Source organism: Podarcis liolepis (genome assembly GCF_965112155.1).
Source record: "Podarcis liolepis genome assembly, chromosome: 5".
In the NCBI taxonomy this organism is placed as follows: domain Eukaryota; kingdom Metazoa; phylum Chordata; class Lepidosauria; order Squamata; family Lacertidae; genus Podarcis; species Podarcis liolepis.
In genome coordinates this window covers 69,118,522-69,146,271 of record NC_139556.1, presented here as the reverse complement: position 1 = coordinate 69,146,271, position 27,750 = coordinate 69,118,522, and the positions used below count along the sequence as shown (strand labels likewise).

Sequence of the window (27,750 nt, the reverse complement as noted above, 5' to 3'; positions counted from 1 at the left end):
AGAAAGCGAGAAAGTTGTGATTGCAAATATTTCGGCTTTCCCCCAAAATTACGGTTCTCTCCTCATCCCCACAATGGCTTCAGCATTTGAGAAATTTAGCACCTCACCTATAGGTTATCCTTCCATCCATTGAATAGGTACAAGGACTGTGAGCTCTGCAGCGGTTGCAGAGGCTGCATTGCTGTTTATTTTAGATGCTAGTACTACACAGCTGCCCCCATCAGTAGCTACCCTCCACAGCTTCTTCTCTAAAATTTCAAGAGGTTTCTTCCCATGGATAATGCAGCAGTTTGCAGTGATATCCCAGTTTAATAGCCAATGAGAATGTCAGGACTTACAGCTATAGGAGTACTGTCTAGAAGGATCCAGTATGTTGGAAATGTTTAGATAAGGAGGGTTCGTTAATCCATATGTGGCAGCAATGCGAACTCGCCCCCCCAAAAAAAATAATTCTGGGGAATGTTTTATGAAGAACTAAAGAAGATGCTTCAATATTCCTTTCCAAAGAAGCCAGTAGCATTCCTGTTAGCTACAATAGGACAGGAAATTCCAGATAAAGTAAAAAAAAAACTTTTTCTTTACGCAACAGCAGCAACAAAACGCTAAAATGTGGAAGGAGAGAAAAATCCTGACAAAAAAGGGGGAACAACTAGAAGAGTATCTAAGAAGTAGTAGTATAACCCTACCCTACAAGTAGGGTTAAACATATGAACACCAGCAAACAAAACAAAGAGTGAAAGATAGAGATGGGAAAGAGTGGAGAACTTTAGGAGTTGCAGCAAACCAAAGGGATTGGGCTAGGATGTCAAGGAAAGATAGGTTGGGAAGTCTAGGTGAGATGGGATAGGAGATGGTGTATGTAACTGGAACAAATTTAACTGATTGTAACTTGAAAATGCATAAATAAACAATAAAAAGGAGTATTGTCTAGAATGCTACAATGACAGTTTTTCAACCAAAGCCTAATTGCCACTGATAGGTATGTTTGGCAGGGCTAATGTAGACAAACATAAATACAGTGGTGCCTTGGTTTATGAACTTAATCCATTCTGGAAGTCCATTCTTAAACCAAAACCGTTCTTAAACCGAGGCGCGCTTTCCCTAATGAGGCCTCCCACCGCTGGTGCCCTTCCACCGTTCAGATTCTGTTCTTAGACCGAGGTAAAGTTCTCAAACCGGGACACTATTTACAGTTTTGGGGAGTTTGTAAACCAACTTGTTCTTAAACCGGACTGTTCTTAAACCGAAGTACCACTGTATACTGTTGTGTCATTGTTTGTATGCCCTTTTGGGGTTCATCTGAATGGAAAGAGGCCTAGAAGCATAATAAATCAAATCACAAATGTCTTTTTTCTTTTTGTTGTACAAAAACTGGCAGGTCAACCCTACGGTTCCGCCAAGGTTACCATAACATAGTTAGACTCCTATTTTCAGCCAGGAGCAAAAAGCACAATTGCTGCACTAACTGAAATGCCCACAGCATCCCTGCAAACTTTGCCACTGCCCAGCAATCCTGAGGTTGCTAACTAATGGTAATACACATCAGCCATGCATGGACCTCATCAGCCAATGTGTGGCAACAGTTTTATGTTACATTGATGCTACTGTACCCAGTATATATGCCCCCTGCATCCACAATGCAGAAATGGGCAGCCAGAAGAGACCACATTGCTTTGCCAGTGCAGACCACCATGTAGCTCTGGGAATCAACTAGCCATAAATGTCAGGACAGATATTTGTATCTCAAGGGGTTTGCAAACAACGATCAACCAAACACTTTGGGCAGGGGGGCACTAACCTTTTCGGACCAGTAGGCGCATGTTGAATGTTGAGAGGGTTCTGGCAGTTACAAAATAGCTGCTGGGGGGGGGCATGGGGCATGATATAAACCAAAACTAGACAGACAGCCTCCCTGGAAAACCTTAAGAGAAGTCAGCTGTGTCCTGCTAGTCCTGATTGTGGAGGACAATAATGATTTTTTACACACAAACACATACACATGCTGTTTGTGTCTAACAGCAACAGGGAGTGTTCCTCAGTACCAGGAAAAGTTGGTCACAGCACAACACACTTTCATTCTACAAAAATCAGTAAGGTACTATCTACATATTTTGCCCCATTATGTTCTTCTAGAAGGGCTAGAGACTTTTGACTCTGGGGCACCTGCCCTGGGGAACCAGTGAAAGCCTTTGTGGGCAGCCAGGGAGCCCGCGGGAGCTATGTTGGTGACCCTGGACTCAGGAAGGGCTGCCATGCCATTCCACTGAGAACAGCCAGCAAGCTCTATAGTCCAATGCGTAGAGGAAGGATCTAAGACTCACTGCAGGGACAATGGTCCAAACACTCATCAGAGCACTCCACACAGTGCAGCTGTAATGGTGCCCTTGGGAAAGGGGAAAGTGATTTTCATTTCCCCTATCCCTCACCCCCACGAGTGGATCCGACACACAAAGAAAACGAGAAACTGTGGCAGAAAGTTCAGAGGCCGGTACCTTTGAGTATTTTGCCAGCACTTATGCATCCAGGTATTAACACAGCGCTCCAACTTGCAATGGCTGTATTAGCTGGGGGATGAATGGGATTTCCCCAGCAACAACCTATTGTTTGGTTTGCACGCAGAGCAGCTGAGACCTACCCCCAAACAGAAGCATGGAGGGGAGGGCGCAGGTTTGGCTCTCCTCTGCTGTGGAGTCTCTTTGACATAGAAAGTAAAACCCACTCCTGCTTTAGAAATAAATGTGCAAGTATTTACTGGAGGGGTGGGGGAAGCACCTAGATGCGCTGTTCTAGGCTTTGAGTCAAAATGGTATCCAAATGAAAAGTAGTAGTATGGTGTTAGTGTTTTTCAAGGGGAAATTTCTGGATCACATGTGACATCAGCATTCCTTTCTCACCTGCTTGAAAAAAAGGGGGGGGGGAGAATGGTGTAAGAGTGATGGTTTGGGGTGGAAAAGCATTAATGAGGCCAGAATGCCCTCAAAAGTTCCTTGATAATCCCATAACAAAGTTGCCTTTTGTTCAGGGAATTAAAGCTGATGAGCATCGAAACTAATTGTCTGGCATCTTCCTTTGGTCTTTTGACTGGGGCACAAACAAACAAACACCCTACTCCCTGCCAAGCTAAGGATGATGTAATCTAGGTATCTGTGGAGAAAAGAAGGGGACAGGCTGAAGTCTGAGTGTGACTAAAGGAAGCAGAGGTACTGAGAGATAGTTTGGGGTTTGGAAGCTAGCAGCACTTCAGGCTGTTGGTTGTGGAGTTATGGGGGGGGAGGGGGGATTTTGGTGCACCTCCGCCTATGCTTAACAAGTATATCTGTAAACAAGCGCAAATATTACAAAACACCAAAGCTCCAGTAACCGCCTTCTAAAATAAACTAAATCTGGGTAAGCACTGCATCCCTGGAAATTCTCACTACTGGGAAAGCTCAACAGACATTGCTTCTTTCCACTCAACTTCACTGTGAGGACTTAAAGGTACAGGTATCCCTGACCATTAGGTCCAGTCATGGATGACTCTGGGGTTGTGTGCTTATCTCACTCTATAGGCCAAGGGTGCCAGCGTTTGTCCGCAGACAGCTTCCGGGTCATGTGGCCAGCATGACTAAGCCACTTCTGGCAAAACCACAGCAGTGCATGGAAACGGCGTTTATCTTCCCACCGGAGCGGTGCCTATTTATCTACTTGCACTTTGACATGCTTTCAAACTGCCAGGTTGGCAGGAGCTGGGACTGAACAACGGGAGCTCATCCCGTCGTGGGGATTCGAACCACCAACCTTCTGATCAGCATGCCCTAGGCTCTGTGGTTTAGACCACAGTGCCACCCGCATCCCTAAATGTCAGGACTTAGTAGAACTAAAGCTATACATCATTACAGACAATACAGTGGTACCTCTGGTTACGTAGTTAATTCGTTCCGGAGGTCCGTTCTTAACCTGAAACTGTTCTTAACCTGAAGCACCACTTTAGCTAATGGGGCCTCCTACTGCCGCTGCACCACTGTCACACGATTTCTGTTCTCATCCTGAAGCAAATTTCTTAACCCGAGGTACTATTTCTGGGTTAACGGAGTCTGTAACCTGAAGCGTATGTAACCCGAGGTACCACTGTAGTTTGTTTTCTCAAAACAGAAGGTACAGAACAGAGCTTCATTTTCCTTGGTGGCTACAGTTATTTCATTATTTTCACTGTTGATAGGTTTTGTGGAATGTGGTGATGCGGCGTGTGTGTGTTGAACAAAAACTTTTAAACCAGAGACAGCACTGAGATCAATCAATAAATTACTATGTACACTACAATGCCTTTGGCCCTCTTAAAATTATTAATTAACATAAAATACTGCTCCTCAAAAGAAATGCTGTGGAAACAAGGTACAATAACATTGTAAAGGTCTCAACAGCCATCAATTTTTACTGTTCTGAGAAGTAAGAGATATGTGGGCAATTGTATTGGAGAGTATGCTGCTGCACACAGGAGTGGCCATTTCCTAGGTAACACAAGATCCTTTGGCAATAAAACAGGAGGCATGACCAAGAGAGCTTAGAAAAAGGTCAAGCCAACAGCAACAAGTACACACACTTATGGCTCCCAAGTACGTGCTCTGCTTGAATTCAGTATACTTTGCTTATCAGTCATGTGGCATTTTCTGGAGTTTTTCCATGCTCATGTGGTTCTGCCTCACTTTAAAAAGCTATTGCTGGAACTAGAATTTTCTTCACCATGTAAGCATGTAATTCTCTCTAAAAGATATTTAATATACAGAACCAACACCTATACATGTTTGCTTATTAAAGAGCAAGTCCATTCTGAGATGCGAAAAATTCCCTTCCCAAATCCATGTTTTTTGCAACACAGCCTAGGGGGTGGAGAATGTAATGTCTACAGATGTATATACAGTGGTACCTCGGGTTAAGTACTTAATTCATTCTGGAGGTCCGTACTTAACCTGAAACTGTTCTTAACCTGAAACACCACTTTAGCTAATGGGGCCTCCTGCTGCTGCCATGCCGCCGGAGCACAATTTCTGTTCTCATCCTGAAGCAAAGTTCTTAACCTGAAGCATAATTTCTGGGTTAGCAGAGTCTGTAACCTGAAGTGTATGTAACCTGAAGTGTATGTAACCCGAGGTACCATTGTATAACATTCTGGAGTTTCCGTAACAATTATTTCTTTTTTTTCTCAGCATTTCACTTTAAAAAATACAAAAACTCAGGCAAAATGAGAAATGTTGAAGCCGACTGCCATCAAGCAAGAAGTCTGGTGGTCCAAAAATACCAAATGGTTGTTTTCAATGTGAAAACACTTTAAAACAGGACAGACGGAAGGAAGTCCTTCTTCACATGGCACCCAGCTAAACAGTGGAACTTGATCCCACAAGATGTGGTGATGGCAGCAACTCACAACAGCTTTAAAAGGGGATTAAACAAATATTAACAGTTACTTGTCCTGATGTGTATATACTGTCTCTATGAATACCATTTCCCAGGAAACAACAGCCGGAGAGAGCTCTTGTTCTGTTTGTAGACATCCTGTAGGCTTCTACTTGGCCCCTGTGGGAAATGTATGCTGGACTAGATAAAGACTCTGGTCTGATCCAGCATTGCTCTTCTGTTGCTCTATTTTTTTGCCTGTGAAAGGTATCCAACTAAGTCATATTCAGAGCAGACCCAATAGTTTTTGTTGATTTCAATGGGTCCACTCAGAGGATGACTAATGTTTGCTGGCTTTCACCCATGATTTCATAATGCTGACTTTCACTGTGAAGCAAAGTAAAGTCAGAATAAACACTCTTGTATTTTTTCCATGCAGGAAACTAGATTTGTTTTGTTGCCCTTGGCTCTTTTAGAGAATCTGACAGACCTTTTAAACTGTGTTCCATTACCACCTGCATAATCAGATAGAAATGAAACAAAAATCAGTTATGCTGGTCAGTAGAACTGCTGAACGTTCTTCGTGTCCGGCCTTCCTTCACGGAACTGAACAGATTCACTGAAGTGAATAAGACTCTCCAATGGCAAGGTAACAGCACAATTAGCAGTCAGCTTTGCAATCCACAGAAAAAACACTGACATGAAATTGAAAGCTAACAGTAGTCCTCTTTGTACATTTCTTAGAAGTATTTCTTTTCTTGTCCTGTCTTTAAAAGCAGAACTTCAATGAAATGCATAAACATCTCTGAATTAAGAATTTATATTTCCCCCACTTTTCATACCTTAGATTCTGAATATTTCCCGATTGGTCCAAGAGGTGGCAATCCCATTTTGGAACTATTCTCTTGCCGTTGTATAGAGTGACAAAATGACGTGCTGAGATAATGGGCTTTTTGCTTCCATGGGTTCCTTTAAAAATGTAGCATTTTATCAAGCATTGCTACTTCCTTTTCCTTCGGACATCCTGTACCCATTTTTAGGGTGACAGAGAGGCAGGCAGTGAAACTGCCTATCTTTGCTCCTTCCTTATTAGCCACAGAAATGCTTCAACAGCTTTCAGTGCAACTTGGTTTAAAGCAGGCATGGCCAAACCTGGCCCTCCAGCAGTTTTGGGACTACAATTCCCATCATCCCAAGCTAACAGGACCAGTGGTCAGGGATTATGGGAACTGTAGTCACAAAACAGCTGGGGGGCCAAGTTTTGCCATGCCTGGAAAGGAATGGCACAAGTAAGGAATCTGAGCACTTGTGCTCAACCAAATGCTGGAGCTGCACTCCTTTTACTACCTGCATTTTCTTGAACTTGCAACAGGCATACTCTTATATACACAAATGCAGGATGAAAGTGAGGAATTTAAGATAAACCTCTCTCCCAGCGATGAGGGTTCTGTTTTCAAGCTACTGGCACTTTAAATTTCAACTGAGTTAGGGAAACAACTTTTTTCTCTCCCTTGCTGCATATTGAGTGGTCATCAAAAAGTTGAGCACTGTGACAGGATGCAGATCTTCTCTTTGCTCCAGGAATAATAAATATTTAGTTCTTTCAATTCAGCTGGAAATCTCTCACTGACTCGCACACCATTCCCAACACATCTCTGTTTCAGCAGAGAAGTCCTGCGCTGCTTTTTGTGTGATATTCCAATTTACCTACAAAAGAAGTTTCCCAAGGTCTCAGTGTTGTTTATTTATTGTAAGTGAGCTGAAGTTCTTGTGGTTCATTTTAAGAAATGCGAAAAGAGGAACAAGTTTTATTTTTCTCTGGTTCAACGCTCCTTGCAGTGAAAGACACCTTACAAACCCAAGTGACAGTTACTGAGGGATGCTGATACAGAGATCAGCATCTGCAGCATCAACAATTTCAAGAAAAGCAGAGTCAGATGGAAATTTTATATCCACTACCCACATCAACCAATAGCAGAAGGAAAGCAAAATATTACCTCCAGTGTTTCAGGAGGACTATATCTAAGCCTTCTTTGTTCTCTGAGCTGCCTCCTCATACTTCCTCCGCTACAGCATAAATATAAAATAAGCTAACTTCCACAACAGTAACAGTGTTAGTTACTGTGATATTCTGTGGGCTGACATACTGGCAGGTGTAAATGTGCGGCTGAGTGAAGATGACATTGCCTTGTGAAAGGGGAAAGACTACGACCAGATGGACCTTGAATTCCCCCCCCCCCCACTTTATGAGTCACCTCTCATTTTACATATTTCTTTTTTTAGGACTAGAATGAGCCTACCAGACCTATCTCAATCTGGTTTCAGGCCTGGTTTTTGGCACAGAAACTATTTAGATGAGCCCAATGAACGATGCTGAGAAAAGGGACAAGGGATAAGCAACCCTGCTTATTCTCCTGGAGTTCTCTGTGGCTTTTGATACCACCACAGAATCATAGAGTTGGGATGCCAATGGACATTTAGTCCAAGCCCCTTCAATGCAGGAACACCAACCGTTCTGAAAGTGTGATTACCAGGGACAATCTGTTCATTCAAGCCATTGAAATCTTATTTCAACTATAGGGCCTCTAAATTTCATTTGCTAATCTGATGACAGATTGGTTACCTGATGTCAATGAAAACTGAAGTTGTACAGTGTTAGAAGATTGCAGGGCTGCTCTTGCAGGGACAAGTGGGTGAAATCTGCTGCCTTCTTGGTGCCCGTTTTTGCTTTAGAGTATTATTGTTAATAATAATTTATTTATACCTCGCCCATCTGGCTGGGTTTCCCCAGCCACTCTCCCAACAGAATGAATGATAATAATAATAATAATAAAGTGATAAAAGCATATTGGTATTTAATGAATGATGCTTTGCAGGGTTAAAAAAAAGAGAAAAATGGTGTAAAAAGTATAAAGATAGAGGTAATCTATATCAGACACAACAACTTAGAAAGAGTAAAAATTCCGAGGTCTTAGAACAAAGGAAGGAAGTCAATATATGTACATGTATGTAATGACTAGATTAGAATGATGATATCGTTTTATTTGTAGATATGTGTTTTTGTTTTGTTTTGTTCTGTTCTTTGTGTTCTTTTTTCTCTTGTGTTTTGTTTTTGTTTTGTTTTTTCTTGTTTGTACTGTTTTATTTTGGATTCAATGTTTGTTAATTTTTGTTGTAATTTTGCATTGAAAATAAATAAATAAATAAATAAATAAATAAATAAATAAAAAAAACACCAGACATTAAAAACTTCTCTAACTTCCAAAATATATGGGGATCCGATATGGACCTGTAGACTCTTGGAAGGCAACAGAAGGAAGGATGGGGCTAGCACTCTCACCCAACCCAGGTGTGATGAGGTACACATTTAAATAACACCTGGATAGGCCTAGAGCAGGGTTTTTCAGGCTGAGGATCACATTTCCACCTGGGTGATCTTCCAAGGCTCTACATCCCAGTGGTAGGCAGGACCAGGGGCAAAAATGGGCAGAGCAACAAGCGTACATTTTACCTTTGTACAATAGACTAGTTTCTACATTCACTCACAAAGAATCATAAAACAGGGTTGGAAAGGGATCCAACCCCCTGCAAGGCAGGAATCTCAACTGAAGCATCCATGACAGTTGGCCACCCAACCTCCAGACGGAGACCATTCAACTGTTAAACAGCTCTTATTGTCAGAAAGTTCTTCCCGCTGTTTAGTCTCCTTTCTTGTAATTTGAAGAGCTATTGGTTTGTGTCCTGCCCTTTTTCTGGAGAGAATGAGCTGCAGGACTACCTGGAAAAAAACTTTCAAAATATGGTGCTGGGAGATTACAGCACAACATCAAGACATCTATGTTACGGCGTCCCCTCATATTTTCCTTCTGACTCCAGTGCTGTTTGTCATCGACATTAAGCTGCTGAGTCATGTCATCCAGAGGGTTTGAGTCGGGTGAGGTGCCTTTTGTATTTTATCATCAACACCCCGCTCGGTTTTTCCTTTTCATGAGATTCGGGTGAGGCAGTAAAAGTGCTGAAGAACCTGGCCTGGCAAGAAAAAAAGTGACCCTGGCAGAAGTGAATCAGCCCTTTACTGACCCTTGCCCCACCCCAACTGCCGTTTTAGGGGGTGTTTTACATCATCTAGAACAGATCAATTCACTTTTCCATTACTTTCTATGGAAAAGTGCGCCTCTACTTATGTACATTTCTAGTTATGACCTGACCTCCGGAACGGATTATGGTTGAAAGTAGATGTTCCACTATAGATAATATGTAGCTCCCTAGAACAATACGTATTTAGAATTCCAGTCTTACAGGCTAGGAGGAATAACTGCAATGGCTGGACTTTGGGGGTGCAATTTATTTGACGGAAATGTGATGTCTCTGTTTCTCAGCTTAACCTGCCAAACAACACTCCATTCTCTCCATTGTTCAACTTCTCTCACATGTAGACTTTCCTTCCTTTTGGTCTTTGCGCTCTCTCTCGCTCTCTCTCTCTCTCTCTCTCTCTCTCTCTCTCTCTCACACACACACACACAGCAAAGAGATCACCCAGAACTATCCCTCAGCTGCTGATAATTGAAGGATTAAATTGGAGAACTAACCTTCAGTGACTCTCCAAAGGTGTTGTATCTGGTCAGAATTCAGGAAAAGTCAAGCTTTGTTTTCTCTGCCTGCATGGGGGACTGGGAGTTGCGCTCCATGGATACTGCAATAGTATAAGGAAGGGCGTGGGTAACTGCTTCACACTGACTGCTGTTAACATAATTTTTACAAGTGAGTTTGACTTCTGTACAGACTCATCATGAAACCCATACAGGTCATAATGTGCGATTGGACTTCAGACCTCCTCATGACTCCCTGCTCAGGTGTTTTCTGTATGCAAATTAAGCAAAAAAAGAAAGAAGTCCATATATTCACTCATCTATTTATACATACACACAAACAAACACACACCTACACCATCCTGCTTCAATAGACCGCAGGACAGTTTAAAGCATAGAACATAATAAACCAGGGGTCCTCAAAGTTTTTGAACAGGGGGCCAGTTCACTGTCCCTGCACATTGTTGGGGGCTGGACTATAGTTTTAAAAAGATGTGAACGAATATTTAACTCACCCACTTTTGGTGGTTTGTTGACCAATAAGAAAGCCTGGAGAAAGCCTACCTGATTTTGAGGCTCAGCCAGAGGTTTTAACAGTTAGTTCGGTTGGTTATTTAGGGGAAGGGAGATAGAGGAGTCAGAATGATTTAGAGACAGGGACAAGACTGAGAGGGAATAGAGTGACAGCGTTTCAAATATATTTTAAAACTTGTTTGTGTTTGAAATAAACATTAATCTTCATTGTTTAAAAAAAAAAGTGCTGAACGGGTGTCTGAGATCAGTAATGGACAGGATCTGGACCAATCAACTGAAGGGCAATCAATTTAAGGAGGATGTGCTGTGGGCAAGTCGTATTCTGGGGGAAAAGTTGTACTCCCTCTACAGCAGATTTGGGGGACTTGTGGTCCTTCAGGTGTTCCTGTCATGCACTGGTTGCCAATTTGCTGCCAGACCAAGTTCAAAGTTCTTGTGTTAATTCACAAAGCCCTAAACAACATGAGCCCAAAGTCACTTAAGAAGCATCTGATCCCTTATAGTCCACCTCAATCACTGAGAACCTGATGGGTCACTTTTGGCAGTTCCTCATGCCCTTGAGGTTTGCTTGGCCTTCATTAAAGACAGAGTCTTTAGTGTGTAGGCCCTGCCTTGTAGAACTCCTTACCAGTTGAGGTTTGGTAGGAACCATCTCTGCCTTCTGTCTTCTGAAAACTGTACTGTTTAGATAGGCCTTCATAGTATGAATTTCTCCAACCCAGTGTTCTCCAGAGGTTTTGGACTGCAACTTCCATCATTCCTAAACATTAACAGCCCTGGTCAATGAGGCTTGTGGAAGACACCAGTTTGCAGAAAGCTGGTGTACACCACTCTGTGGAGCAAGGGCAAGGAGACAGAGACAACATCCACCAGACCTGATAAAACAGAAGACAGCAGGGAACCAAGGACTGAACCCTACGTCAGGGATGTTTCAAGTTCTGATATTAGCAAACTCGAGGAAACGAAAAGGTGCTCTTATTTGCACTGGTTGTGAGAAGTCAAAACAGCACTCTCCACCTTGGTCCAGTTAATTCACTGTTCCAGACAGACTGTCTTAAGTTGTGCGGAACTGGTAAATTATCTCATTATATAGGTATACTTATAGTCTACTTATATAATTACTTCCTTCTTTTTTATATAAAAAGTAATGAAGCATAATGGCACTTGGGTTTCTCATATTATTATTCACAGTGCATAGTGTTTGGAGCTGTCTTTCCTACCCTCAAATGAGTTTGCTCATCTGTTGTTTAGTAGAAAACAGGAACATAATGCATCTATTTAGCAATACCTTTGTGTGACTTTCTTTCTCTCTTGGAACGCATTTAAACCTCAGGATCCCAAAGCTCGCCCACCCACCGCCCAATCAATCTGTTATGTTTCCTAACCCAGTATCATGATGGTATGTTTCATTCAGTGCGTCTTCCCACACACCTCAGATATGGAGTAAACCAGAATAGGATACAGAAGGAGAAGGCTCCTCTTTCTCCTGCCCACACTCCCTAGCTCAGAGAAGGCTGGATTGACATAGAAGAGCAGAACAGATTAACTCCACTATGCCTCACTTCCATGGCAGTGGCTTGAAAAAGTACAGGAATTTCCAAATGCCAGAAAGCTACTTGGGTAACTCTAAGCATCTCAAGGAGAATTTAGATTAATGCCTTCTTTGACCACCTTCATTTAATGAACAAGAAGCTTGATGCATAATATTTGATAAAGACTGGGTATACAACATAGGATTTCTGTAAGAAATGAGGGTGGAGGCCAGAAGGAAATATCAATCGGTGTGCAGTAATAATACATCTTGCACTGCAAAGTGTTTTCGGTACAGATTAGATTCCCAAGCTAAGTTGAGAACGCAACTGCCTAGACTTCGCCAGAATATTTTTATGCTTTTGTGAGTCACTGATTCTCCAGAGCCTGTGCAATTGGCCTTTTCCATTTTCCATTTTCTCTCAATGGTGTGATAAATGCCAAGTGTGTCACAGATCGCCAGAGATGTCACTGACACGAACCAACAGATGCCCATAATATTTGCAATGCCACATCCTGCGCAGCACTCCAAACAGTACTAGAAGTGGGCAAGAGGGAAATAATATGTTTCCACTGATTAAAAACAATAATACTGCATCTTCCAGTGTCACTGAAATCAAATTTTTCCACAACAGACTTGTTTGGCTTGGGGGGTGGGCAATAAATTTCAATCTTCTGTCACAACCGAGAAACAACAGTACACAATAAAGCAATCGTCTAGAAAAGCTTGAGATACTAAACTAAAGCCTTTCTAAAAGAACAGCACCTAAATCTTAAGTCATAGTTGCTCAAGTCCAAAGGGCAAGCCTTGCTGGAGTGTGTGTCTTACAAAGCGGCTGTAAAAACAGGGTAGCTGTTTATACTTGAGAGAGGATTCTGGCACTGGGCATCTATTTCTAGCTTCTTCTCCATTCCCTCTTCCTCGCTACACATCCCTCCAAATCAGTCCCAACATAATAACTGAGAACACAACCATTCTTCCACATGCTGAGGTCATTCAGGCAGACGGCTCACTGACTGGAATGTTGCTATAGCGCTGGAGCCCTAAAGCTGTTAACTCCCTGGTGATGAAGGGGGTAGAGGCATAACACATGCCGGACTGGGAAATCCAGACAGAAAAGGATTAGTATCACATGAAGGGGATCTCCTGCATGGAGCTCTCTAACTCACCCCCCCCCACACACACACACCCCACAGTCCTCAAATGAAAAGACATTTGTGATATAGAAGGATCAAGAAGAGACAGACACCTTTGCAGCTTGGTTTGGAGAGAAATTAATCCACCACAATAGTGGGCCAGGAGTCAGGGTTTTTAGGACTCTAGCAGAAGAAATCTAGCCAACCCAATGCTCTCTTTTATAACTTCCAAAAGGTAAATAAAAGTATTCAAGAAAGCATTTCCATATACAGTGGTAACTTGGTTTTCAAGCGTAATCCGTTCTGGAAGACCCAGTTCTGAAACGTCCAGAAACCGAAAACTCAACAGCCGACAGCTAAGTCTCAGGATCTTGCACTCAGTGGAAGCCACAGGGCATGTTCGACTTCTGAGGCGTGTTCGAAAACCAAAGCATTTACTCCCGCCTTTATAGCGTTCGTAAACCGAAATGTTCATCAACAGAGACGCTCGAAAACCGAGGTACCACTGTATGCTTTTCCTAGTGATGTTGTTGAAACAGCCATTAGATTGCTACCAAGTTGCTTTTTCTCTAGTATTCATCAACACTGGTACTTCTTGAACCTCAGGGTTCCTGCTGATACTCACCTTACTTAGCCACTCCAGTCTGTGTCCTTGCTGGGAAACATCAATCACACTGGAAGATCCAGGACTGATGAGTGGAGCACCTCAGGACTTTGTTGCCCTCATACACACTGAAGAAAGGAGCTGCACTGTGCGCTCCCAACCCTCCTGGTCGAAAACTTCTGGAAGGGGTGGGGAACGTTCAGTCCACCGGCTTAATTTCCCCAAACCATACCCACCTGCCCACACCTGCTGCCAAACAGGGCCAGTGGAAACCCACTCAAAGTCCTCCCGGTGATTCTGTCAGCACCAATCAGCAGCAACAAGAAGCCTACAGCCATCAGCTGTGCTACAGAATTTCCCACTGGGCATTTCCTAACGCAGCTGTAAGTGGGGCTTCCCTGCAAATATCCCTTCACTTCACCAGCCTGAATCACAGCCAGCAGTGAAAAAGGATCTTCTTCTGTAGGTGTGGCTTCAATCCTGCCTGCAAAGGATTTTGTTTTGCCAAAATGATTCGGGTGGGGTGAGGGAAGTCAGAATCCGGCTGAAGACTTCTCTTAAGATCAGAGAGGCATGGAATTGCACATACATTGCCGTGCTTCCTACATGACAACAGATAGTTTCAAAGAACAATCTATGACGTGGTGAGTAAATACTACTTTAACCTACATTGCGGACACTCTTAAATGGTGGCATGTGTGGAGTTTTCTATTCTCTTTTTCCCCCTCCACTTCCACCCTCTTTTTAGGGAGACAGAGCAGCCCACCCTATTTACCTTTATAAATAAACATTTTGACTTAACATTTTACTTATGGGGAACTAATTGTTTGTTCCCGTACTATAAACGCCAAGCCAGCACAATTCTCCTGAATGCAATATTCAAACCCTGCTGTCAGGTTAATTATAGCTAAACAGAAAACCATTAAGCTATTACTAGTGCAGCCACATCCAATCCAAAAGAGCCGTAAGCCAAAAGCAGCTGTAGTTTCTTTCTGGCAGCTCCCCACCCCCATCCCCCACCCCCCAGTGTTAGGAACTGAGATATGGAAGCTAGGAGCTAAATGGACCTTAAACCTAGGTTATGGGCGCAACAACAGAATGTCTAGGTGCACTTTTTTATAACAATGGTACAAAGCTGAAAATGAATGAACTGCAGCTAAAATATTATGTTCATTTTTCACATGGTCTGGTCCTTCCCCTGCCCACCCTCCTAATATTCTTAAGAGGGTCTCTTACCCAGTATTCAGACAGTAGCTGGAAGAGGGGAGGCAGAAAAAGGTCTTCCTTTCCTTCCACTCTGCAGTTTTAAACTGAAATCTTAGGCGCAGTACTTCGCCCAGAGCTCAGAAACCGCTTGCGCTAATGAAATTCCCTGTCACAAAATGCACCTAGAACAATGCCCCCCACCCCTTTTCTTTTGTTCATGGCCTGCTATGCCTGGGCATTACCTAAGGATCTGTTAACATCAAAACAAAAGGAATTTGAAACTAAGCATCTTGAACCCTGCTAGAAAGCCCGCAGAACCAACTGGCAAAAACTACCGTAACTTAAAATTTGCTTCCTTGATCTTTTTTCTTCCATGCACAAGGAAGTGCTGCACAAATGGGCAAACCACAGATATTGAGGTTAGTGATGCTCATTGCAACACCATCCTCAAATCACAACCAAAAACTATGGAAGCCTCAGCAGGGGACCTTTGTGGTTTTCCTTCTTTGAACTGTGGAAACTTGCACTGCCCACTGGGCCTGAACTCAAAATACAGACAAGATCTTTCTGTTAATACCACTACACATGGAATCTGTCCCATGCTTAAAGTAATGCAGACCAGGTATCTTCAGCCTTTTCCAACCCAAAGACCCACTTTTAACCCAGACATGCATTTGGGGACCCATGTCTCAATATCTTGCCATATCTTGTTCTTCTTCTTCTTCTTTGGCGATCACTCATAGCCGAGTAAGACTGTCTTCCATAGCACAGTTTTAACAGTGAGTCCGTAAGTGACTGTGGAGGCCAATTCTGGATCCACATGTCCTTCCACAGTGGGGACATTGGTTTCCGGGCGGGAGTTGATCACGGTGTGGATTTGCCAAGCGTGCCTTCCTCTTAGCACATTTCTCCTTTGTGTCATGAGCTCAAGTGTCTTCAAAGCCCATGACACCTTTGGTGAAGGCTGTTCTCCAATTGGAGCGCTCGCAGGCAAGTATTTCCCAATTGTTGGTGTTTTTACCTTGAGGCAGTCTTTAAACCTCTTTTGTTGACCACCAGCATTACGCTTTCCATTTTTAAGTTCGAAATAGAGTAGTTGCTTTGGAAGACGATCATCAGGCATCCACACAACATGACCAGTCCAACGAAGTTGATGTTGAAGAATCATTGCTTCAACACTGGTGATCTTTGCTTCTTCCAGTACACTGGTATTAATTCGCCTGTCTTCCCAAGTGATATGTAAAAATTTTCGGAGACACCGTTGATGGAATCTTTTGAGGAGTTGGAGATGGCGTTTATAAGTGGTCCATGCTTCACAAGCCATATAGTGTTCACTGAGATCCACCTTACATCAGGCCGTGATCCACTAGTGGTTCCCTACCACTAGTGGGTCCCATCCCACCAGTTGAAGACCAGTAATAGACACTGAACACCCACGCAATCAATCAATCAATCAATCAATCTATACCGCCATATCATGTTATATTATGACATCATCATGTACAATGTTAAGACATAAAACACCAATTTAAAAAATAAAAATACAAGTAACTGGCTAATCAGAAATAAAATTTTAAAAGGTCAGCAAAGTCTTGTCAGAAAAAAAAGGTCTTCAAGAGATGGCTGAAAGTCAAAAGTGAGAGTGCCTGCTGAATGTCTTGTGGAGTACTGTTCCACAGCATAGAGATGGAGACACTAAATGTATGACTTTTAGTTGAGGCCTCTTTAACACAGGGGACAACTAATAGGTTACAGTTTCACCAACTAAATGATATTTTTAAGACAGATAAGAACAAAGGTTTTAGTCGTGAGATATCAAGATTTCAAAAAGATTTGTTAGAAAATAATGCTAAATTATTGTTGAAAATATAGTTTGCTCTTAGAATGGCACACAAAAGATGAACAGGTCAAGTTGGTAATGATACACTGGGCAAAATATTTGGGACATAATATCCAGATGGCAGATTGAGAAAGGTTATGGAAAACAGACGTGAAATTTACAGGATGTTATACACTGAAAGAAAACTATATGAAAATGACTCCTACTAAGTTGACAAAAATGTATAGGACAAGTACAAATATCTGCTGGAAAAGTAAAGAAAAAGAAGGTACCTTCTATCATATGTGGTGGACTTGTAAGGTAATAAAAGCTTTCTGGGAGATGATATATAATGAAATGGGTGTGTGTGTTTAAAATAACCTTTGTTTAGAAACCAGAAGCCTTTTTATTAGGAATTACATGTACCAATATTCCAAAGGAGCAGAAAATACTTTTCATGTATGGAACAACAGCTGCCCGGATGTTACTAGCCCAAAGTTGGAAAGAAGACAAAGTCCCTACCAGAGAGGAATGGCAAACCAAGCTGATGGACTATGGCGAGATGGCAAAACTTACTTGAAAACTCAGAAACCAAGAGGCCAAAAACTTCATAAAAGAAATTTATAAGTTATTTAGGAGACCCCTGTAAGCAGCTGGAAACATTAGCAGGATTTTGATTTCATTTCTGGTGTTACAATTATCATAGACAATATGGATTGATATAAAAGAAAGTAGAGTATGGAAGAATATGCAGTTCTAAATGTTTAAAATGGGACCCCATGGAGTCAAAAAACAACAACACCTCTTCCATATTATCTGGGATATATGGACACAGGAGATCCTTATGGTATCCTGGGCCCAAGAACCTTAAACGCTTATCAAATTAACTATCATGATTTGGGGGGGAGGTTAAAGTCCCTTGCTCATTTATTGAGATTTTATAATACAATCAAACAAACAAACCAACAATGACAGATTGCACAATACAAATCAGACATCAATGATATTTTAAAAAGAAAAACATATAGCAAGAAACATGTCCCCACGCAGTAAAGAAACAGACAAAACAACAGGACATACTAGCATACCATGCAATAAAATCCACATTTGAAAATTAGTTGTATTGACAAAAGCATATTAGAGGCAATATGCTGAGAATTAAGACACCAGACCTCTCCCAAAAGAGAACTGTGATTAAAATAGCTGTGTATAGTAGCATCTATGTTAGCTGAAACCAGGAAATTGCAACAAAGAACTCTCAGTAATCAATACCAGTTCCCAGGATTCCTACCTAAGAGTGCGAAATTAACTCTTAATGAGAGTAGTCTAAGAGGCATATGTCTTTATGACCCATGGTCTAAAGTGGAGGCAAAATGAAAAGTTCTACTAAGAGAAGAAGAATCATTTACTAACTTGGTGCAGTCCTTTTATCATTGTTTACAAACTGATGTAATTATAACATAGAACGATTTAAAGTGAACAACTTGTTCACTAGATAAACGATCTCTCTCTCTCTCTCTTTAGAAATTGTTGGTTTCTCTATTGCATGCCTTTCATCTCTGTTCACCAACTTTTAAATAGAAAGATCCAGAGATTATTTTATTGCTTTTCATCACACTGTACATTAGCTACCACCATTTCATATCTGAATGTTCCTTCGTAAATCTATGGTGCACTAATGGAGTCTTCGCCTACTTGTTACCCTCCAGAAGTTTTGAATGACGACTCTCACCAGTCCCAGTCAGCATGGTCAATGGTCAAGGATGTTGGGACTTGTAGTCCCAAGTACATGAAAAGCAGCAAGTTGGGAAAAGTTGAGCTAAGGCTTAGAGTACATTTACTTTGGATGTGATTGGTCACCCAGACTCAAAAAAGGATATTGTGGAACTAGAAAAGGTACAGGATAACGAAGACCAATGGGGTTGGGGAAGTTTCCCTATAAAGTATGGGTAGGCAAACTAAGGCCCGGGGGCCGGATTCAGCCCAATCACCTTCTAAATCCGGCCCACGGACAGTTCAGGAATCACATGTTTTTACATGAGTAGAATGTGTCCTTTTATTTAAAATGCATCTCTGGGTTATTTGTGGGGCATAAGAATTTGTTCTCCCCGCCACCAAAAAAATATAGTCCTGCCCCCCCCACAAGGTCTGAGGGACAGTGGACCAGCCCCCTGCAGAAAAAGTTTGCTGACCCCTGCTATAAAGCAAATCTTAAGAGGTTAGGTAAGAAGCTGCCTTATACAGAGTCAAACCATTGGTCCATCTAGTTTAGTGTTGTCTACACTGACTTGCAGAGGCTCTCTAGGGTTTCAGATGGACTCTTCTTGCAGTCCTGCCTATAGATGTGCCATGACCTGAGCTTGGGATCATCCAGCGAATCTGATGAGCAGTATTATTTACAAAACACACAAGTAATTAAAGGGATTCATTACTACAAGATAGACCGACGGCCCTCGGCTTAGCCAGCTTTTAGATGACTAGACACGCTCATGGAAGTCACGTTGGTTAAGGGTTATTAGCCAAAACAACTGAAAATGAAGCTTTTGTGCTCGGAGACAATTCTGCTCTGATTATCAGATGCTCAGAACAAATAACTGGGGCTGGGTGTTTCCATCAGGCCCTGCTTATGAAGCTACCAGGGCCATCTGGCTTGCAGCCAGTGCTGGAAATGGAGACACCTAAGGAATGAAACAAGCTCCTTAGGTTATGGATTCCCTTTCCATGGAGGCTTCCAAGACAAGAATCAACAGGCACCCACTGGCATGGTTTAGGCATAGAATACTGGTGCCTGAGGAGACAGAGTTGATCCCAGAGGTTGCCAGGACACCCACTAGCTCTGTGATTCTACTGAGCAAGAATCAACATTTCAACAACATCTTCAGAATAAGCAAGAGCCTTGAAAATGTCTCATGAATGAAAAAGACACCCCCAATTGCTCAGTCTGTTATAACTTGCATGCTACTTGCACAGTTTACATGATCATGGCAGATCATGAATCTGTGAGTGTGAAGAAGCACTTCAGGTGATATGACAAGAAGTACCAGGCAGCATGTTCTGTCTTATTTACTTATAAAATCATTTGAGCACTGCATTATTGGTTTTTTAAAGCTTTTTTCTTAATTCTGATGTTGCCGTTTATAATTGAGAGACACTTTTGGACTCTGGGTACAATCCAAAACCACTAAAATCAACTGGTGTCCAGTGTTACTTCTACTCAGAGTAAACCTATTGAAAATCACGGGCACAACTAGCTTGGTAGATTAATTTCAATGGGTCTAGCCTTAATTTAGTTCAGTTGGTTATAACCCATGATAGATGATACGGCTGTCTGAATTTTCATCACATGAACCATGCACATTTGACTCTGCGCCGTGTGATGTCTTATTTTCAGATGAAAATTTCTAGCATGCCAGGAAGCACGACAAGTGGCTCTCACCAGCTGAGTCACCAGACAGAATGAGCAAGGGCATATGCCAAGGGTACAACTGTACAGAGACAGACAACCCTCACCACAGCTATACCTAATGCAGCCGTATCATCTTCTACAACCCAATTTGTATAAAAAGAGCTTAGTTGATCTAACACTTTCTAAAACAACTTGCATATGACAACCGCAGCCTTGAGCCATGATTCTGTATTGCAACCACTCATTTCAGGAGCATTAGTTGTGATGTACAAAAGATACACAAATGAGAATACAAACAAGTACCAGCTTTCAAGTGAATGGGTTTATGAAAGTCAGAACAACTTTCTCCAAAACTAAATGAAGTTAGTCGTATTTTGGATACGCAATGGATTCAACAATATCTTACATCCGGTCCGTATTACATGAAAGAGGCAACAGTTTGTGGATTGTAGGCCTGCCTCAAACCCCACTACAAGGAAGTTCATGAAAGGATATGTGTTGAAATTTCCCTTTTATCAAGTGTCTGTCTCAGAGGAATGAAGAACTGATTGTTGATTGCTTTTAACAGTTGCTTGAAAGGGACCCAGATAATGTAGTATAATAAAATGTGAAATTTTATCATGGCTACCTGGAACTCTGGCTCCAGTAAAATTGTATTGTTGCTACCATCACTTTTGTTGTTGCTGCTATTGATTTGAAGGCAAAATGTAATGCCACCTACTTAGAGACTGTCAGGCTTCCAGTCCCAGTAATCATGTTGGTTCCATGCTATGATCTGCGAAAGGGTGTGACGGGGCAAGCAGTGTAGAGCTGCTCTGTCTGTCAAGGGAACTTACTATTTCAGTACTTAATTTCTTCTCACTTTCCTTTTACACTTCAGTGAAAAGAAGCATTTGTGTCATGTTTCATCAGGCTTTCATTTTGTTCTTGTTAACGAATTATCCTGCTTTTACAAATGGAAGAGAAACAAGCCCAAATCTTATAGGTTGGTTTCGATCGTAAGAGACCCAACGTCTCTGGCCCCAGACAATTCCTTGCTGTTCAAAAATAGGTCTATTTGCGCAGAGTGGAGAGGGGGGGGCAGGAGAGGGCTGTAAAGCTCCATCATTGGACTTACTGGTGAGTAATTTATAGTTGCTTGCCACAGCAGATTGAAAACTTGTATTCAGTACATAGTTCATTTTAAATCTAATTTAAGCTCCTTTTCCACTTACACTGGAACCAGGAATGAGGCTATTCTCCTGTTTATCTTGCATAAGGGAGATCAGGGTTGATACTGTGTGCTTGGACTTTTCAATTAAGCCCTTTGACAAGGCCGTTTAGTCAAAGATTCAGAAGCGAAAGAGGGGGAAGGGGGGGGGAAATAAGAAGTTTTGTCGTGATACAAAAGAGGATGCCCTTTTATGGATTTGCAACTGATCCAACAATAAACGTCCAGTTACCAACTGCCAGTTGTCACACTAGAACAAAATTCCCAAGTGTCACTCTTGAAATTCTGGAAGCCAAGAGAGGGCCTTGGAAGAAGACGAAAACAAAGACCAACACAGGTGTCCTTTGAGAACCCCGCCTGAGATCACTATGGGCTTGCTGCAAAAATATAACAGCCTCACAAACATATGAGAACACATTTCCGCTGCACACACCTGCCTAAGAAAACCTCTGTTAATCATTTGTGGCAGATTTTTATGAATTTGTAGAGAGAGAGAAATCTAACATAGATTGTTCTTACTTGCCCCGGGTAGTCAAGCCAGTGGCAACTTTACAAACCACCAAAGCTTTCCATTGTTTGCATTTCCTTATCCCAAGAAGAAATGACTGAAACAAGACCCACTAATTATGTGTTCTTTTTTGCTTTCAACCATCTCAGACTGATTCCTAGTATTGTGTAAATATAAAGCAAGCACCACCATCTCTTGCCCAATTTTCAGAGAAATGAAGTGAGGTAAGAGGTTGTTATCAGACAACATAGTCTCTGATAACTTTGTTTTAAATAAAGGCACTTCTGAAGAAGACGAAGTGATGGAAATTTCTTATTGACCTACTGTTTGAAGAAGTTCTGTTTCTCTGTAAATAATTACAATCTGGTTATTGATGTCTGTGGCAATGTTTCTATTACCAAGCCACATATTAAGCTTTTGCTCATAAAAAACCCCTGTATTTTGTTTTAAAATACAGCTATAATTATTTGAATTATAGCTCGTAAGTGGAGCCCTCCCTGTGGAAAGCCCTCTCATCAGATGTCAAGGAGATAAACAACTATACAACATTCAGAAAACATCTGCAGGCAGCCTTGTATCAGGAAGTTTTTAACGTTTGATGTTTTATTATGTTTTTATATATGTTGGAGGGACGCGGGTGGTGCTGTGGGTTAAACCACAGAGCCTAGGACTTGCCGATCAGAAGGTCAGCGGTTCGAATCCCCGCAACGGGGTGAGCTCCTGTTGCTCAGTCCCTGCTCCTGCCAACCTAGCAGTTCGGAAGCACGTCAAAGTGCAAGTAGATAAATAGGTACCGCTCCAGTGGGAAGGTAAATGGCATTTCCATGTGCTGCTCTGGTTCGCCAGCAGCGGCTTAGTCATGCTAGCCACATGACCCGGAAGCTGTATGCCGGCTCCCTCGGCCAATAAAGTGAGATGAGCGCCGCAACCCCAGAGTCGGTCACGACTGGACTTAATGGTCAGGGGTCCCTTTACCTTTAATATATATGTTGGAAGCCACCAAGAGTGACTGAGGCAACCCAACAACAACAACAACAACTCATATTTTCTTGGGGAAAAAACAAGCAAGTACAAAGAACCTAGACGACAAAGATCATTACCTCAAGAAAAAGAGAAAACTTCCAGGAGATCTGGGACTGAAATAAGCAAGGCTAAATTGATATAGGATGGGCAAAACGTGTGTTTGTGAGGAATATTCATTAAGCGATGCTGTGAGAACACCCCCCCCCCCGAGAAGTTACTGAAAGTAGACATACAATGTAAGTGGCACTTTCCACTACAAATTACAGTGGGGTTGTTTTAACTACATAAACAGCTGAGTCTGAACACTGTAAATAGAATGATAGTCAGAGAATGAACCAAATTTTTAACATTGAATGTAAAAATGTATACTGTTGAATGTGCAGCTCAGTGGTAGAGCATCTCTGCATGTGGAAGGCCTCAGGTTCATTCTCTGGCATGGCATCATAGAACTGTAGGGTTCAAGGGTCATCTAGTCCAACCCCTACAATGCAGAAATCTCAGCTAAAGCATCCATGACAGACGGCCATCCAAACCCTGCTTAAAACCCCCCAATGAAGGAGAGTCCACAACCTCCCAAGAGAGTCTGTTCCACTGCCGAACTGCTCTTACTGTCAAGAAAGTTCTTCCTGATGTTTGGTTGAAATCTCCTTTCTTGTAACTTGAAGCCATTGATTTGAGTCCTATGCTCCAGAGAAGGAGAAAACATGTTTGCTCCATCTTCCATGGGACAGCCATTTAGATATTTGAAGTCTCCTCCTTTCCAGGCACAACCTACCCAGCTCCTTCAACTGTTCTTCATAAGGCTTGGTTTACAGACCCTTGATTATCTTGGCTTCCCTCCTCTGCACACTTCCAGCTTGTCAACATCCTTCTTAAATTGTGCCTCCCAGCACTACCCATTTCCAGGTCGAACTTGGATTGTCCCATCTGAAGCCCTGGAGAAGAGCTGCCAGTCAGTTTAGACAATATCAGACTAGTTCAGACACCCCCACCCTTTGGCCCTCCAGATGTTTTGGACTACAATTCCCACCATCCCTGACCACTGGCCCTGTTAGCTAGGGATCATGGGAGTTGTAGGCCAAAACATCTGGAGGGCCGCAAGTTGGGGATGCCTGGACTAGATCAACCAATGGGTCTGACTCTGTATAACAGGGGTCGGCAATGTGCGGCCCATGGACCAGATGCGTCCCACGAAGACAATTTTACTGGCCTACAAGCCACCCCCGAACCAAGCTGCCTGCTCAGCAAGTCCCCCATGCGCTGCGCTAAACCAGCACAGCACGGCGCAGGGACTTGCCGAGCGGCGCCGGAAATTGCGTCTGCGCATGCACAGATACCGAAAATTGCGTCTGTGCATGTCCAGATGCTGAAAATTGCTTCTGCGCAGGTGTGATTTTCAGCATCTGGGCATGTGCAGAAGTAATTTCCAGCACCGCACTGTGCCAGTCCAGCCCACAGACGATCTCCATGGGAGTGATCAGGCCCATGGCTGGTAAACCTTGCCCACCCCTGCTGTATAAGGTAGCTTATTATATTCCTAAACAATGTGACCCTGTGCACACCTCAAAATTTGGTGTGGTAGGGTGGGGGGAAATCAGCAGATGTGGTGTAGAATTTATTGTGCTTGCCTAAGATTGGGAGAACCAGGTTCAAATCCCTATTCAGCTGCAAGCCTCACTGGATGACTTTGGGCCATTGGATCACTTACCTTTTGGGGCTGCTGAGAATAAAATAGAGAACACGCACAATGATTCAAGCCCATTAAGAGGAAAGGCAGTGTATAAACCTTATGAATAATAAGAAACACATATAGCATCTCTACAAGAACCATATTTTTAAAAGATTCCCTATTTAAAATGAATTAAAGCTGAAGATCTTGCTCCATTAACTAACCCTTAAAAGTGGTGTGTGTGTGTGTGTGTGTGTGTGTGTGTGTGTGTGTGTGTATATATATGCAGGTTTTGGTGTCTTCGGGTGTCTTCCTGTACCCGTGAAAATCTACGAAAGCATATATATATATATATATATATATATATATAAAAGTATCCAGTTTTCTCAGAGGGGTAATTTATGTAGAAAACATCTGCCCTGCCCCTTCCAATGCATTTGCATCACTCGCAGCGGCTGATGTTGATTCAAAACTAAACAATCCTATAAAATCAGTAAAGCAGCATAAAAACAGGGAAAGGTTGGGCAGATTTAAAGATCCTAAAAGGAGGATCTGCCATATAAAATCTATCCACCTGACAAAAGAAATGCTTGCTAGAACAGGAAAGTTCAAACATCTTTTAAAAATAGGAAGAGATGGGACTAAATGGATCTCACAGAGCAAGGTGTTTCACAAACCTTTCTGTGTTCCTCGGATGAAGGGAAGTATATAAACTTAATAAAACAAATAATTAAACCAACAAACAAACCAACCAACAAACAAACTGGTTCAGTCATTGAGAAGACTCTCAATGCCTGGGTTTTTTTGTCCCTAACAACTGTGATTCCATAATCACAAAGTTCTTTATTAGATTTCATAGGCTTAAAGAGAGACAGATGATAGAGATAGATAGAGAAGCCTGAAACAACTTAATAAAACTTGGCATAACAAGACCAGGAGTCTACAAGGTAAAAAAAACCTTGAAGGCAGCTCTTAAGCAGTACTGAAGTCATCACCAGTACTACTAAAAGGTAAAGGGACCCCTAACCATTAGGTCCAGTCGTGACCGATTCTGGGATTGCGGCGCTCATCTCACTTTACTGGCTGAGGGAGCCGGCGTACAGCTTCCGGGTCATGTGGCCAGCATGACTAAGCCACTTCTGGCAAACCAGAGCAGTGCACGGAAATGCCGTTTACCTTCCCGCCGGGGCAGTACCTATTTATCTACTTGCACTTTGATGTGCTTTCGAATTGCTAGGTTGGCAGGAGCAGGGACCGAGCAATGGGAGCTCACCCTGTTGCGGGGATTTGAACCACCGACCTTCCGATTGGCAATTCCTAGGCTCTGTGGTTTAAGCCACAGCACCACCCATGTCCCTACCAGTACTACTACCATGGGCACTGATGGAGAATACGCACCAGTACTACTATTGTTACTTAATTGATGCATATTCTCCATCAGTGCCCATGGTACGTTAAATAATATTTCTCTGCCCCAAAGAGCATGCCAAGAACAACGGCACAGATTAAAAGGAAACAATGGTGACAAGGAAATGAATGTGCAGAAATTCATTTGCACGTACTTAAGGGGTTTTCCTGCAACATGAGATTCTAGCGTATCCCACACAGTAGATTTCCTTTGCTATTTAAAATTTTTTTGGCTCTTAGAACTGAAACTAGTTGTGAGCATTTTCTTGTGAGAGGGGTTATCATGAAGATCACACATGTAACATTAGGCTGAAAACCCTGTCATTACTGAAACTCCGTCTTTTTCATTTACTGTACGGATTATAAGATCAAACACTCCAAAAGTAATCAAAGGTTTTCTTCATTTAGTTGTACTTAAAGATGTCTTCTGCCCCATGTCTTGAATGTTGTTTAAAGCCTTCAAGGAAATAATTTGGTTCCTACCATCGGTACAGACCTTTCCTAAAAAATAAATTTAAAAAGAATCTTAGGTAAAACCCAGCCAAAATTAAGCAAACATAATTAAAAAATTTCTCTCTGAAATTGCTTGGACTGAAAAATGCTTAACTTTGGCAGGATCAGGCCCACTGTTTATTTTGTGTGTCTAAGCATGTAACAGTCCTTTTTTCTTTTAGAAAACCTTTCCCCATCATATTTGGGGAATGTATCCCAATAATTCCTCTTCCCAAAACAAGGCAAAGCCAGACAAAAAGGCAAATGACCAATGTTTGTAAAATAATAATAATAATAATAATAATAATAATCCAACCTGCATATTGAAAAACAGCCTCTCAGAAAAAATAAAACTGCTCAGGTAAAAAATCATCAGCCGCCCAAGCACAACAAGAGTCAATTGGGCACATTTCCCAAATAAGATTATTTAGAAAACCTTTCCCAGGGAATCAGAACTAATCAGAATATCTTTGGAAAAAAGCTTAATGGTTTAAATGGATCTATAATATGCTGGTTTGTAGTATTATTGTCCTATTTATATTGTGTTCATTATCTCTTTTTATGCATTGTTTGGTGTATATTTTCGTATTTGTGGATCTTTTTGCTGATGTGCTTGATACATAGGGGTACTTGTTACCTATTGCACTGTATCCATGGGAAATAATTAAAGAAGCAGATAGGAGAATTTCATGCAAGAATGGGGAACCTGTGATGGTCCATTTGTGTTAGGACTACAAGTCCCATCATTCCTAATCACCGGGCCATGCTAGCTGGGGCTGAGGTGAGTCCAACAGCATATTTGTGCACAGAAGAGAGCTCTCAAAGACTCGGTTTATGGAGAACCAGCCACGCAAAGAATGGTGGTGACATTGTCTCCTACATGCAAAGCCCTACATGCGCAGCTCTGCTAGAATACAGGCAGTATCACCTAGCTGTTCAGAAGAGGTGGCAAGAACATCCCAACTCCACTCCTGGTTGAACAGGTGATCAGCATACCTGCAGCTTTCAAACAGGACTCAGCAACTGCAAGAATACACAGTACTGTATGGTGGATGTCCTGTCATGTATCAGGTGACAGACACCAGACCTGAAATGAACTACAGTGGTACCTTGGTTTTCGAACAGCTTAATTTACGAACAAATCAGAATTAGAACACTGCAAAACCAGAAGTAGGTGTTCCGGTTTTCGAACCTTTTTTCAGAAGCCGAATGTGCTCCGTTTTGAGTCCCAGTGTTTCTTGTTGCG

The 27,750-nt window shown here is 42.1% G+C and overlaps 1 protein-coding gene and 1 long non-coding RNA gene across 9 annotated transcripts in view; one reads left to right on the top strand and one right to left on the bottom strand.

Annotated features, from left to right (window-relative positions):
* ST6GAL1 (ST6 beta-galactoside alpha-2,6-sialyltransferase 1) overlaps positions 1-27,750 on the bottom strand; it is a 108,016-nt gene that overhangs the window by 36,478 nt on the left and 43,788 nt on the right. Inside the window, exon 1 of one of the 8 annotated variants that reach the window (XM_083506509.1) lies at positions 13,786-14,153. The exons of 6 other annotated variants lie outside the window; for them this stretch is intronic. The gene's annotated coding sequence lies outside the window, so the exon portion shown is untranslated. Of the gene's footprint in view, positions 1-13,785; positions 14,154-27,750 lie in introns of those variants that run through there. One more of the 8 variants, XM_083506515.1, reaches the window with a different exon arrangement.
* LOC310708386 overlaps positions 8,271-27,750 on the top strand; it is a 51,500-nt gene continuing 32,020 nt past the window's right edge. The window contains exons 1-2 of the long non-coding RNA XR_014526983.1: positions 8,271-9,382; positions 10,718-14,408. This is a non-coding gene — a long non-coding RNA (uncharacterized lncRNA). The remainder of the gene's footprint in view (positions 9,383-10,717; positions 14,409-27,750) is intronic.